We start from the raw sequence: 15871 nt of genomic DNA on the forward strand, positions 1-15871 counted from the left end.
CGCCCAGTCTATGTCTGGATAATTAAAATCCCCCATTATAATAACACTTCCCATCCTTGCTGCTAATCCAATTTGTGATAGGAGATCCGTCTCCACTTCCTCCCTCAGGTTAGGGGGCCTATAGCATACTCCCAGTATTATTTTCCCCTTAGCTTCATCCCTTTGGAGCTCTACCCATAAAGATTCCACCTCCTCCCTAGCCCCCTCAGTGATGTCATCTCTCACATTCACTTGTACATTATTCTTGATATATAGGCATACCCCTCCCCCTTTTTTACCCTCTCTATCCTTGCGGTATAGGGTATACCCTTGAATGTTTGCCAGCCAATCATGAGAGCTGTTGAACCAGGTCTCTGAAATTCCCACAAAATCCAAATCCTCCTTGTACAACAGTATCTCTAGTTCACCCATCTTGTCCGCCAGGCTCCTGGCATTGGTGTTAACTCTTAAATATTAGTAAATACGACTAGGCAAAACAGCTGTCACTATTATATTGTGTAATAACAAGTCACTACTGAGCATAAGCAAAGCTAGAAGATTCTGTGTATTTGCTGCAGAAGGAAAAGTGAAAGTAACTTGCCCATAAAGATGCATTGCTGCCATTTATAAAACCAGCAGTTGAAAAAGAGGTGCAAGCAAGAAACATGAAAGCGTTGTAGGGCATTTCAAATGGATTATTCCCCTTCATTAGATATCATACCAATGGAGTGGATTATAAATTGGGACTCAGCACTAAGGATGGACAAAAGACAACCAAGGTGAAGGTAATAGTTCACTAAGTAACCATCTTATAGCATTGCCTTCATTTTAGTAAGGTATTATAATTAGCATATATATGTTTGCATTTAAAGATTATATGATATTTTATACTGTTTATTTATTAAAAATATTTAATTTGGGCTAGGATTTTGCAGTGCACATACTGTAAAAGCTAAAGTGTGATATACAGTAACATGCTTTGTCTGATGAATAAAACATACTTATTTGATAAATACTATGTTATAAAACTCAATATTTTGCAGAACGTTATTTTTACATGTAAGAGAGATTAAGTAAACAAGATTAAGGGTACACAGTCACTTTCACTTTTACTCTTATAGCTGTTAACAGTCTTCTTTCAAGCCTACACTTCTTTATTATTCTTATTTCGATTGAACCAAAATGCTGAATTCTTGATTCGAACTGTGCTAAATACACAAATGCTGCTGGAATGCTTTTAGACTAATAGGCTAATATATTTGTACAAAGAAAAAAAAGAATAAGATGGCGCAAGAACCAACACGGCAGAGTCTCTTATATAAATAAGTCCAATATGATGTGCAAAATTAAGGGGGGATGATCGATGTAAATGAGTAAATAGTCAATGTGAATATATGGTGATGGTGATCGGCAGCAACCCTGAGAGGAGAAGCAGGACTCTGAAAAAACACAATAGGGAATATAATAGTCTGGCGCACCTTGCTTTTCCCTATAATGTATTTGTACAGTCAGAGTTTGTGTTTGTTATTAGAAAGATAAGTAAACGCAGCAATGTCCACACCTTCAGCCTGGATCTCTATGATTTGGGATCTTCTTTGTACATGTATTTATGCAGTTACTGTATATGTGGATGACAGTAAATATTCATTTCTGGAGCAAGTTGAAACTTAGGAAAAAAAAAACATTTAATGTTCTACTCTTTTTGGGGCGTGGTCTGGAGCTGCATGGAGTGAGACGTGTGCTGTGAGAGCTCCACTCAGGACTTATCCTATTTACCGATCCTATAGGGATTTATCCTTCACAAACGGCTCAATCCTCCTGCCCTGCTCATCTAACCACACTCGGGCATGTCTCCTCCTAAAAGAACCGGCACTGCGGCCAGGCTAGCTCAATACCGCCATGACGAGCGGGACCCGGGGGAGGAAGATGGCGCCGCTCAGTCCCCTGCTCCCGACGAGCACACATCTGGCGACACCGCTAAGGTCCTGGAAGCTATCGCTCTCTGCCAGTCTACACTCACCTCTAGAATTGAGGAGGTGAAAATTGATATCTCCCTAATCCGGCAAGATGTTCAAAAACTGCGGGATCGTGTAACCGAAACGGAACGCTGGGTTGGACATGTGGAAGACGACTTACATCCCCTTCAAATCTCCACCAAGCAAATGCAGCATCAGCTTAGTATGGTTCTCTCTAAGCAAGATGAGATGGAGAACCGCCTCAGGAGGTGCAACCTCCGTTTTGTGGGGTTACCAGAGAAGTCCGAAGGCGCTGACCCCCCTACTTTCCTGGAAAACCTCCTTATCAAAACTTTCGGCAGGGAGGCCTTCTCCTCCACATTTGTGGTCGAGCGCGCCCACCGCCTGGCGGCTAGGCCTCCACCTGCAGGAGCCCCACCGAGAACATTCATAGCAAAGCTACTGAATTATCGCGATTGGGACACAGTGCTCCGGCTCACCCGGGAAAGAGGCAACATCCCCTTGGGAAATGTCACTGTGGCAGTATACCCGGATTTTTCTGCTGAGGTACAGAAGAAAAGGGCGCGCTTCACCGAGGCAAAACGTCAATTCCGCATATACCACATTAAATATGCGATGCTCTTCCCTGCGCGCCTCCGCGTGACACACGAAGGAAAAGCCCAATTTTTTGAAGACCCTCAAGCTGTTATCTCCTGGCTTTAGCATCGAGGCGAACCCGACACGGATCCGGCTTAAGCAACCCTAAGTGATTTACATCAAAACTACTGGCCATTTGTATTCGGACATGGCGCTATACACATCTCCCACGTCACACACCTGCCGTACCCTGCTACCTCCAGGAACTGTGAGTAATATTCCGCACTATCCTACACGCTAGATATTGGCATGAACTCCCCTATTGCAACTCCTGGAACTACATTGCCAATTATTGCCCTATCCCCCACTAAGCTCAATTTGATGCTCTCGAGCGGTGCACATGCACCCGACACCCGAGAGCTGGACAGCACCCCCTGCACCACCGTGCGCTCTTCAGTTTGTTCGCCCCCCTCCGGCCTTGTTGGTCGCACCAGGACTGTGGTACACTTGCCACCATTGTTTTTCACCCTCTTACGAATGTTTCCCTGTCCAGCCTCTGCCTCCCTAGTTTTGTGGGAGGGCAGTGAATCAAGTCTGCCCTGCTGGATCAGAGTATACGCAGACTCAGTTTTGCTTTGTTTTGTTCATTTTTATGTTTTATTTTTTCACCTTCCGTTCAAATTTAAGTCCGCATTGATAAATGACATGTACAACTCTGAAGATTTTCTGTGGCTAAGGTTGGTAATGATTGACGTGATCCTCCCCCCATGCTCACGGGCAGGGGGAGATGGTCATTTCCATGCAGCGGCTCCATGGTCACAGACATGGAGCCCCTCTGCTGCTCTGTGCGCTCCAGAGGTGCCCCGCACTCTAATATATATGACTAGCTATTATTGTTTTTTGAGGTTTGCTATGCTGTGTATCTTTTGTAACCCCCCGGGGATTAGGCTGCATTTCCCTGTCTTCATCACAATGATATGGCCACGCTTAAAATACTGACCTGGAATGTCCGGGGCCTAGGTGATAGAGCCAAACGGACTGCGGTTCTCTCACATCTAAAATCGCAGAGAGCAGAAATTTCCATCCTTGTTGAAACCCACCTCACAGGCCAGAAACAAATGTGCCTTAAAAAACCGTGGGTGGGCTGGATGTACCAGGCCCTCCACACCTCTAACTCCCGTGGGATTGCGATCCTGGTTGTTAAAACAGTGCAATTTCAACTTCACAACCTGCAGTCTGATCCCCAGGGTCGCTCATTGTTTCTACATGTTACTGTGGGGGGGCTGGAATTCCTGCTCCTGGCCTTCTACATTCCTCCCCCATTCCAGTTTGCAGTACTAAAGATGGGCGTAGATTTCATGGCCCAATACCCTTCGGTGCCTGCGATTTGGACTGGGGACTTCAATGCAGTTATAGCCCCACATCTTGACAGGATAAGTCTAGCTAATCCTACACTCCCTACCACTCATGTCACCAGGTTTGGGAAATTTCTCAGAGAATTCGCCCTTACAGACACCTGGAGGCACCTACACCCAACACAACAACGCTTCCTATGCTTCACCCCCTCTAGATCATCAATGTCCCGCATAGATTACACCTTCCTTACTCCTTCCCTCCTCCTTCACCTGACTGATGCGGGATTTGATGCCAGGGTGCTATCTGATCATTCTCCCTATTGGATCAGGCTACAGATGCCATCCACTTCCATCACTCGGGTCTGGAGACTGAACCCGTTTTGGCTAACCATCCTTCCTGATCTGGACGGTCTCCAGCGCGAGTGGGAACACTTTTTCCGTACGAATGATGCCACTGCCCTGACTGGGTCCACATGGGAGGCTTTTAAGATGCACGCTCGCATGGTTCTCTCCACGCGAATTACTCGGCACAAGGCCACATCCAAACATCTTATATGTCAGGCAGAGGAACATCTCCAAACTTTAGAGCAGGCTTTCCAGAACAACCCCTCGGCTGCAAATGCCTCTCATGTGCACAAACAGTCCAAACTCACAAACCAACTGCACTTTGAAAAGGCCAAACAAGGCATTTTCTTTAGCAAGCAGCGTGCTTATGAACACGGAGAGAGAGCTGGTAGGCTTCTTGCTTATATGGCACATCTTGAACACAAATCCCCGGTGGTGGTCTCCCTTCAGACGGCCTCCGGGGTCACAATTACTGACCCCGATCAGGTTGCTGAGGAGTTCAGGTCTTTCTACTCAAAATTATACACCTCCACTTCCCACCGTACCCAAACTGAGCTTATAGAATTCCTGCAAGCCATAGACTTCCCCACACTCTCACCATTACAAACCGCCCACTTGGAAGCACCCATAACCGTTGAATGCATTGCAGAAGCTTTGTCCCTTCTTCCTACATCCAAAGCCCCTGGCTCCGACGGACTCCCCCTCGAGTTTTACAAGCAATTCGGCGACACTCTGATCCCTAGACTAAGTAAACTATACAAACATATATTTGATTCCAACACCCTTCCAAAATCCATGAATGAAGCCCTCATAGTCCTTATTCCTAAACCAGGAAAAGACCCCTCACTCCCCGAATCATATAGGCCCATATCCCTCCTCCAAATCGACGTCAAAATTCTCGCCAAAATCCTAGCCCTACGTCTCAACAAGGTTATCTCCAGCCAAATACACCCTGACCAGACAGGCTTTATGCCAGATAAGAACACGGCCTTTAACCTTCGGCGGCTCCATATGAATCTCCAAACCCAGCACACAAACATCGGCAGTAGAGTAGTGGTCAGTCTTGACGCTGCTAAAGCGTTCGATTCAGTAGAGTGGAGCTATCTATGGGAATGCCTCACAAAATTCGGCTTCGGCCCAAAGTTTATAAAATGGCTTCAGCTACTTTACCATGCCCCCACAGCACGTATTCAGGTGAATGGTAGAATATCCCCCTCCTTACCACTATCGCGTGGTACGAGACAAGGCTGTCCTATTTCACCCATGCTTTATGCCCTGGCAGTCGAACCCCTTGCGATAGCACTTAGGTCCCACCCAGACATCAAGGGTCTTCGCAGCGGCGAGCGAACTGAAGTGATAAGCCTCTACGCTGATGATATGCTTCTGTACCTAGCCGACGCAGGTCCCTCACTTCAGGCAGCTCTGCAAGTAATCACAATATTTGGCATGTACTCCGGGCTTCAGATAAACTGGGCAAAATCCCAAATCCTCCCACTAGACCTATGTGCCCCTACGTCCGAGCAGGCCGCCCTCCCATTAGTTAGAGCAAGCATTATTAAATATTTAGGTATACACATATCCCGCTCTATCCCCGATTTTATAGCACTCAATATTGAACCACTATTACACACTCTAAAACTTAAAATGCAGGTGTGGTCCAGGCTTCCCCTTGGGGTCATGGGTCGCATTAATCTCGTAAAGATGATTCTCCTCCCCAAACTACTGTATATATTTTGGCAGTCCCCAGTCCACCTTCCCCAACGCATATTCAAAGCAATGGAATCTATCCTCAACACTTTTGTATGGGGATCCTCCCGGCACAAATTGTCATGGAAAGTTTTGAAGTGTCCAACTGATCTGGGAGGCACTGCACTCCCCAATCTTTACATCTATTACATAGCAGCCCAACTCTCCCACTTCTTTCATATCAACCTCTCAGATAACGCCCGCTATACCCAAATGGTATGCCTACAGTCCTCTGGCATGATTTCACATCCCTTTCAAATCCTCTTCTGCTATCCCTGCGACTCAACCTACACCAGTACTGGGGGACCAATGCTAGCACATCATAGTAAAGTCTGGCGTGCAGCACCTTCTCCGCACTCTGGTCAAGCACCTTCTCCGCACTCCCACACCCCCTTATGGGATAACCCCAACCTCCCTGAAGTTACCTCTCTCCCTGACCGCGATCTTTGGGTCTCCAAGGGCATCATATATCTAACACAAGTTGTAGCCCATGGAATGGTTAAACCTTCCAAACACTTAAAGATGAATTTGCCTTACCAAACCGCATGCTCTTTCATTACCTCCAAATCAGACATGCGCTCAACACGCAGTTTGGCGGCCTCATCCCAACCCTTGAGATCCCGCTTCCAGTGGATATAATTATGGGTAGGGACTCCAAAAAATTGATTTCCCAACTCTATACCTACCTTATGAGACCTGCTGCTGACGCCGTTGCTCACCAGTTAAGCTGCGCTGGGAGTCAGACCTGGGTAGCCTGACGGATGAGGACTGGGAGGAGGCCCTTGCCAATTGCAAAGTAGTCTCTCCTAAACTTTCTGATCGTCTCTCCCATTTATGTATGCTCCATAGATCATACCTAACCACACGCCGCATATTCAAATACAGACACAACCACAATCAAAAATGCCCGAACTGTGGACACTGCACAGCCTCCTTTTTTCATCTAATGTGGACCTGTCCCTCCATGCATGGGTTTTGGACTCAATTGGTAAAGTTCCTACACGATCGCATGGGATCTCCAATAACCCTATGCCCCCGCCAATGTTTGTTAGGACTCCTTTCGCTCTCTGAAAGCGAAAAATACTTAAACACTTTTCTACAAGAAACGTTATTCCTTGCCAGACTACAGATTGCCAAAACATGGCTAAGGGGGCCCCCCCCACCCTACAACAGTGGATCAGAGCAGTCAACACCACTCTACCGTATAAAAAGATAATATACGTACACAGGGGCTGCCCAGACAAATTCTACAAAATCTGGGACAGATGGCTTGAAGACACCTCAATCAACGCATAAGCTGATTGGGCTGCTCCCACCTACCTCTCCTTTGGTCCCCTTATCACTGGACTTCTCCTACTCAATAGCTAGCTATACTAGTCTGTGTAAATTTGTCACCTTACAATACCGACCAACTGTCTAAGTATAATGAAAGTACTTTGTCATTTCTAATGTTTTGTATGCAGTACATGTCAATTGGACTGATCCGTAATTGTAGTGCAAGTTGCACTAAACATATCCGTGCCTTATTGTATCCTTTCTTTTATGCTCAATAAAAGTTATTTTTGATTTAAAAAAATGTTCTACTCTTTTTTTTTCAAATCTCATTTATATAGTGCATTGCTTCGTAAATAAGAAAAATAGGCTGGCCAAACCTAGGCTGGAAACTTCAAGGTTTCAGGAAAAGATCAAAGACCCAGGGGAGTTTATTGCAATCACTAGATACCTGAACCACTGGAACTTTACCCTATACATTTGCATATTCAATGATTGATGATTGGTAACAAAGAGTTTCCAGCATGTCTGGCCAATCTTGGGGACCTGTACAGGCTTTTTTTACATCTAGGTGCTCATTATGCCTGCATTATCCAATGATCACCATCAATATTTCAACCACTGGCAGAGCTAAAACACAGGAAATTCAGAACAGTATGCAATATCAGGTTTAAGAGTGATATAAAGAGGAGGCTTTAAAGTAACAGCTGCCATTTGCATCAGCATTCCAGTTGACATGACACTATTGGAATGCCATTACGTTACTATATTTGGTAATATAACGGGAACAGAAGTGTAAGTATAGTTTCCTCCATGCTAAAAGACCAGTATGCTTGTATACAAGACATACTAATATCAAAGCAGTACAGAACCCTAAATTCTTGGAGTTTACTCATATCCCCCACTTATGTTCATTTTCTAACTATCCCACTTTTTTGACTAAGCAAAGGATAGAATTTAGGCAGAAGGATGGTAGAAATGGGTAATGGGTTGCTAAAAATGGGTAGAAATAAATTGGGAGATATGGGGGTAATGACACATGTTTGGAATGTTATGATATGTGAACGACTTTCTGTTACTTGATCATTATTGGAAAACACGCAAAACAACATGATGGAAGGGACATCTAATGCCGCGTACACGTGAGCGGACTTTTCGACCGGACTGGTCCAACGGACTGAGTCCGGCGGACAATTCAACCGTGTGTGGGCTTCATCAGACCTGCAGTGGACTTTTTCGGTCGAAAATCTGACAGACTTTAGATTTGGAACATGTTTCAAATCTTTCCGATGGACTCGAGTCCGGTCTAAAAGTCTGCTCGTCTGTATGCTAGTCCGATGGACGAAAACCGACGCTAAGGCAGCTATTGGCTACTGGCTATGAACTTCCTTATTTTAGTCTGGTCGTACATCATCACATACGAACCTGTCGGACTTTGGTGTGATCATGCGTAGGCAAGTCCGTTTGTTCGGAAAGTCCGTCGGAAGTCTGTCGGATAGACTGTCGGACCAGTCCGGTCGAAAAGTCCGCTCGTGTGTACGCGGCATAAGAATCACGAGACATTATAGTTTTTTTCTGATTTTGCATTTTAAAATCTAAAAGTGGATGGGATCTACTTTATATTAATAACTGTAACTGTTCATGTCGATTTTCTAAAAAACCTTGCTTATATTTATAGTTTGAAGATATTTATGTTGATGGGGTTGTCCATATGTGCCCATTACATATGCATATGGGAAACCTGCTTAGAAGGGCTGGAAAACAGTTTGTATGATTAGTTGGTCTTATCTCAGCACTCATTTAAACAGGCCATACATGGATCAATATTTTGGAGCAGGGAGTGGCCAAATTTTGATCCATGTATGGGCAGGGAGGTTGTACAGAAGTCAATCTAACAATCGACTTCTGTACAACCACCCTGTCAGATTTTCCCCCGCCTAATCAGCACCACAGGCTATAGCCAGCAGTGCTAATCAGTGTATTCTGACAATAGGGAAGTCTCCCTGGTGTCAGAATACAAAGGCTCAGTGGGAAGGATTCCCCTATCCACATCAATGTGTGGATGTGGGAATTTTGGCTAGCTTTAGCAAAGTTCCTAACTGTACTGTCTTAAAAGAACAACCACTAGTAAACCATTATGCAGATTTGTATAAACATGCAGTAATCAAAATTAAGCACAGCAGGCATGTCAAAATATGAAAGTCAAATAAAAATTTTTTAAGATAATTGTGCAAATAAAACTCAAAATGTGTATTCACTAAAGATAAACTATAATAAACTATAGTTTCCACACTGGGAATTGCACCTTAAGAGGGACCGGTTTTTCCTTTAACCACTTCAGCCCCGGAAGAATTTACCCCCTTCCTGACCAGAATACTTTTTGCGATTCGGCACTGCGTCGCTTTAACTGACAATTACGCGGTCATGCGACGCTGTACCCAAACAAGATTGACGTCCTTTCTTTCCCACAAATAGAGCTTTCTTTTGGTGGTATTTGATTGCCTCTGCGGTTTTTATTTTTTGCGCTATAAACAAAAAAAGAGAGACAATTTTATAAAAAAACACATTATTTTTTACTTTTTGCTATAATATCTCCCAAAAATATATAAACTATTATAAATATAATAGGAACACACAATCTGTCACTCCTGTCAGAACAGAACAGGGAAGTGTGTGTTTACACACACTCGTCCCTGTTCTCTGTCTCCAGCTCACGATCGCTCGTGGCCGGCACTCATCACGACCGTCGGCCACGAGCATCGGCACCCCCGCTGTGCAGCGGGCGCAAGCGCCTGCTATACGGGCCTCGCGAGATCACGTACAGTAACGTGATTTCGCGCAGGGGAGCCAGCCTGCCACAGTAAAACTGCGGCGGCTGGTTCAGAAGCGGTTAATGACTGTTAAGAGATATTCCACAAGAAGACACCCAACAGCTGCCCAGATCCACATGAACCAGGAGAAATATAGGACAGTGACAGGATGACTGCCATATTAACAGTGCAGTGATTGCATGATCCCTTGCTGTAAATAGGCAATGGTATTGATTTACTAAAGGCAAGTAGGCTGTTCATTTTGCAAAGGGATCTGCCTCAGAGCTTAGTGAATGAGGTGAAGCTCTGCTGGCCTTCATCATCCAATCATGTGCAAGCAAAAATGCTGTTTTTTATTTTGCTTGCACATGATTGGGTATTCTTTGCAAGGTTTTATTGCAACTGTGGCCAGGCTATAAATATTCCAATATTTGAATATTCTTACCAAGCACTAAATGAGATTTACATCAAGACCTCAGTTACCGCTGTAGCAGCAGCCACTGTTAAGTAATTTATCCTCAAAATTAACAGCAGAAAACACTTTCACATTCATTTCAGCAGCTCAGCTCATCCTGTTCCCCCTCCCCAACAGCCTTAGACCCCATTCACACAGGGGCAACACGACTTGCCGGTCGCCTTAGCGAGGCGACCTGCAAACGAATGGCCGGGCGACTTGCAAAACGACTTCTGCATAGAAGTCTATGCAAGTCGCCCCAAGTCGCCCCCGAAGTCGTACAGGAACCTTTTTCTAAGTCGGAGCGACTTGCGTCGCTCCCCTTAGAACGGCTCCATAGTACAGAACGGGAGGCGACTTGTCAGGCGACTAGGTCGCCTGACAAGTCGTCCCTGTGTGAATGGGGTCTTACAGCCTTCCAATCTCTTAATTTATACACTAATCAGCTGTACAAGAAGCAGAGTGGGCTGATATCCAACATGCATAACTTAAACACTTCTCTTGTAAATTTGGGGGTCGGGCTCCGTGGTGCCTACACCTTTAGAGGCCAGTAAGATCCTGTTTTCTTGTTTAATTTGTTTATTGAATTTTAACAATTAGTACATGTGGTGGCAGCAAAAGAAAAGATCACATATATGGTAATAATATTGAGTAGTTCCAACATAAACTAAAAGTAGTTTAACTAAAACAATTTTAGCATGGATCTAACTACTCAAAAGATTACGTCATACATTGTATAAGAGGGGATAAAACCAACTTAGACCAGGTTAATATAAGATGACCTCAGATAAAAAAAAAAAAGGTCCTAATTATTATCAAGAGTGTAGTTTTTACATAAAAAAAAGAAAACATTTATTATAGACTCTAAAATCTTATACTATTGGAACTATTTACAATTGGTATAATGATAACCAAAAAAATAAAAGTTCTGCTACCAGAACTATATAAAGAGTAAATTGAAAGAGGAGAGAGAGAATAGGGGGAAAAAGTAGAAGAGAGAAAAAAGATAAAAGAAAAAGTAATCTTAGGTAGGAGAAAAAATAGATAGGGAAGAAAGAAATGAGAGGTAGTAGGGGTCCCCGGAGTAGTACATGGCAATAAACACATACCATGAATGCAGACAATGGAAGTATAAATCGAGATTACCAAGGTCTTAGTAGGGAAGCATCAAAATTGGAAGGCAAAAAGTGAGTCACCCAGGAATTCCATATATTCTCAAAGTTGGATATTTTATCTTGAGTTATAGCCAGGGCCGGTACAAGGGGTGGGCAGAAGGGACGGATGCTCTGGGCGGGATCATTTACTGGAGGAGGGGGGGCGCAGTAGAGGCCATGCTACAGACCGCTTTGATCTGTGGCTGCAGCGCTCCCCTCCCACCTCCTCCTCTTGTTTGACACACAGCGCCGGGAGTGCTGTGTGTCACACAGCTGGGTCTGTGTGTGTGTTCGGCGGCGCCGTAAAAAGGACCCGCCCCCCTAGACTGGCTCATGTGGTAGCAGATTGAACCAGTGTTCCGCCTATCACACGAGCCAGTTTAGAGGGGCGGGACCTTGTTACGCCGCCGAACACACACACAGACCCAGCTGTGTGACACACAGCACTGCAGGAGATGTCGGCTGTATGATCCATCCAGGGCAGGCTATGGTGAGTCTGCATTCATAGGCAAAGTGAGGCTGAAAATATGGTCACAGAGAGAGAGGTTGCGATTATGGTCACAGAGAGAGAGGCTGCGATTATGGTCACACAGGCTGTGATTATGGTCACAGAGGCTGCGATTATGGTCAGAGAGAGAGAGGCTGCGATTATGGTCACAGAGGCTGCGATTATGGTCACAGAGAGGCTGCAATTATGGTCACAGAGGCTGCGATTATTGTCACAGAGAGAGAGGCTGCGATTATGGTCACAGAGGCTGCGATTATGGTCACAGAGAGAGAGGCTGCGATTATGGTCACACAGGCTGCGATTATGGTCACAGAGAGGCTGCATTTATGGGCACAGAGAGGGTGCAATTATGGGCACAGAGGCTGCGATTATAGGCACAGAGGCTGCGATTATGGTCACAGAGCGGCTGCAATTATGGGCACAGAGGCTGCGATTATGGGCACAGAGAGAGAGGCTGAAACTATGGGCACAGAGAGGCTGCGATTATGGTCACAGAGGCTGCGATTATGGTCACAGAGAGGCTGCAATTATGGTCACAGAGGCTGCGATTATGGTCAAAGAGAGAGAGAGAGGCTGCGATTATGGTCACACAGGCTACGATTATAGGCACAGAGAGAGAGGCTGAAACTATGGGCACAGAGAGGCTGCGATTATGGTCACAGAGGCTGCGATTATGGTCACAGAGAGGCTGCAATTATGGTCACACAGGCTGCGATTATGGTCACAGAAAGGCTGCAATTATGGTCACAGAGGCTGCGATTATGGTCACAGAGGCTGTGATTATGGTCACAGAGAGGCTGCAATTATGGTCACACAGGCTGCGATTATGGGCACAGAGAGGCTGCAATTATGGGCACAGAGGCTGCGATTATGGTCACAAAGAGGCTGCAATTATGGGCACAGAGGCTGCGATTATGGGCATAGAGAGAGAGGCTGAAACTATGGGCACAGAGAGGCTGCGATTATGGTCACAGAGGCTGCGATTATGGGCACAAAGAGAGAGGCTGAAACTATTGGCAAAGAGAGGCTGCGATTATGGTCACAGAGGCTGCGATTATGGGCAGTGAGGCTGCAATTATGGGCATAGTGAGGCGGCATTGATGAGCACAGCTGTAGGCTGCATTTGATGGGCACTGGTGAGACTGCATTGATCTCTTGTATCATGTCTGCAGTCTCTGAGGGGAGTTTGCTTAATTAGCAATGGTATTGGTAATATGCAGCAGGGAGGGAGTTAATGCACTGTCACTGATGCATTAGTATAGATCCCATCGTCTGTAGGCGCTGTAGCTTTTCACAGGGGGGGGGGCGCAGTTTTTCATCTTCGCCCTGGGCACCGGATGACCTTGTCGCGGCACTGGTTATAGCCTCTGTTTTGGCATTGATACTTGCTTGACTGACTCTATTTTTAGTTATAGCAATTATTAAGGACGGGGATTTCCAAGCTTTGGCAATTGTTTGTTTGGCGGCTGTAGTGATCTGTAATAGGAGTTTGAATTGGCGGTAGGAGAGAGTGGCCGGTTTTAAGTTTAAAAGTGCTATTGTAGGATTAGGATTGATAGGGATTTCAAACAGTGTTGAAATCATAAGAAATACATCTTTCCGGAATTTTGTTGCTACCGGGCAATCCCACCAAGTATGAAGATGTGATCCCAGATCACCACAGCCACGAAAACAAGATGTGGAAAAATTTGAGCATATTTTGCAATTCTGACAGGTACCAAATACCACCGTGTGAGTACTTTGTAATTTGTCTCTAAGGCAGCTATGTTTTGTGAGGATCACTAAGGCCCCATTCACACTAGCGCGTTTTTTGATGCATTTTGCATTTTGCAGAAATGCACGGGAATTTTTTAACATGGGTTCCTATGGAACATGTTCACATCAATGCTTTTTTGTATCTCAGCGTTTTTGGAAAGGGTCGGGGACTTTTTTTCATGCAAAAAGCAGCGTTTTGCATGTAATGGTTTTCAATGGACAAGCATCAAAAACGCAAGTGCTGCGTTTTTGCAGCGTTTTTGATGCGTTTTTGATGCGTTTTTGGTGCGTTTTTGCCGTTTTTTTTTTTTTTTTTGTAATTTTTTTTTAAGACTGTAAAAAAAAATGAAAAAAAAAAAAAAAAAAAACCGCAAAACGCAAATCGCGGCAAAAACGCCGCAAAAACGCCGCAAAAACGCGGCAAAAACGCGGCTCAAAAACGTGGCAAGCATGAAAAAAAAACCTCCAAAAACGCTCAAAAGCAACATGCATAGGTGTGAATCGAGCCTAAGGCTCCATTCACACTAGCGCGTTTTTTGATGCATTTTGCAGAAATGCACGGGAATTTTTTAACATGGGTTCCTATGGAACATGTTCACATCAATGCCTTTTTGTTTCTCTGCATTTTTGGAAAGGGTCAGGGACTTTTTTTCATGCAAAATGCAGCGTTTTGCATGTAATAGAATTCAATGGACAAGCATCAAAAACGCAAGTGCACCGTTTTTGCAGCGTTTTTGCAGCGTTTTTGGTGCGTTTTTGATGCGTTTTTGCCGTTTTTTTTTTTTTTGTTTTTTTTTTATTTTTTTTAAGACTGTAAAAAAAAAAAAAAAAAAAAAAAAACGCAAATCGCGGCAAAAACGCGGTAAAAACGCTGCCCAAAAACGTGGCAAGCATGAAAAATTAAAAAACTCCAAAAATGCTCAAAAGCAACATGCATAGGTGTGAATCCAGCCTTAATTGTGATCCAAATCTTATCCCAATTGGCTGCTTCCAATGAAATTCCAAGATCCATCTCCCATTTAGCCACATATGATGGTGGGTCTGAGTTGGGTTTAGTAATAAGATGAGTGTAAAGAGTTGAAATAAGTCCCTTAGTGTGTGGGTCACGTTTACATATATTTTCAAAGCATGTTCATTTATCTAAATTAATTCTTCCTTGTATATAGGGCATAAAAAAATTTAATCTGAAGATATCGAAAAAGAGCTCTGAATTAAGAAGTTTGTGACTTTCACATAAGTCGGGGATAGTTTTGAATGAAGTAGAGGATGCTAGTTCACAGAGTTGAGTTAAATTAGTGGAGGTCCATGCTTTAAAAGATTTAGGGGAAGACCAATCAGGATAGAAAAGTGGATTTTTAACCACGTAAGGACCAGCATCGTTTTGGATTTTAGATGTTTACATGTTTAAAACAGGTTTTTTTGCTAGAAAATTACTTAGAACCCCCAAACATTATATATGTTTTTTCTTCTAACACCCTAGAGAATAAAATGGCGGTCGTTGCAATACTTTTTTTTGCACTGTATTTGCGTAGCGGTCTTAAAAGCGCACTTTTTTTGGAAAAAATTCACTTTTTTGAATAAAAAAATAAGACAACAGTAAAGTTAGCCCAATTTTTTTTTTATATTGTGAAGTATAATGTTACGCCAAGTAAATTGATACCCAACATGTCACGCTTGAAAATTGTGCCCTCTCATGGAATGGCGTCAAACTTTTACCCTCAAAAATCTCCATAGGCTACGTTTAAAACATTTTACAGGTTACATATTTTGCGGTACAGAGGAGGTCTAGGGCTAGAATTATTGCTCTCGCTCCACCGGTCGCGGCGATACCTCACATGTGTGGTTTGACCAACGTTTTCATATGTGGGCGCTACTCGCGTATGCGTTCACTTCTGCGCGCAAGCTCGTCGGGACGGGGGGGTTTTAAAAAAAAGTTTTTAT

The 15871-nt window shown here is 44.2% G+C and overlaps 1 long non-coding RNA gene across 2 annotated transcripts in view; it reads left to right on the forward strand.

Annotated features, from left to right (window-relative positions):
- The first annotated feature begins 538 nt into the window (after positions 1-538).
- Positions 539-15871, forward strand: part of LOC141132377 (uncharacterized) — a 512907-nt gene continuing 497574 nt past the window's right edge. For both annotated transcript variants that reach the window (XR_012242896.1, XR_012242897.1), the window contains exon 1: positions 539-764. This is a non-coding gene — a long non-coding RNA (uncharacterized lncRNA). The remainder of the gene's footprint in view (positions 765-15871) is intronic.

The sequence above is a fragment of the Aquarana catesbeiana genome, linkage group LG03, assembly GCF_042186555.1.
Source record: "Aquarana catesbeiana isolate 2022-GZ linkage group LG03, ASM4218655v1, whole genome shotgun sequence".
NCBI lineage: Eukaryota > Metazoa > Chordata > Amphibia > Anura > Ranidae > Aquarana > Aquarana catesbeiana.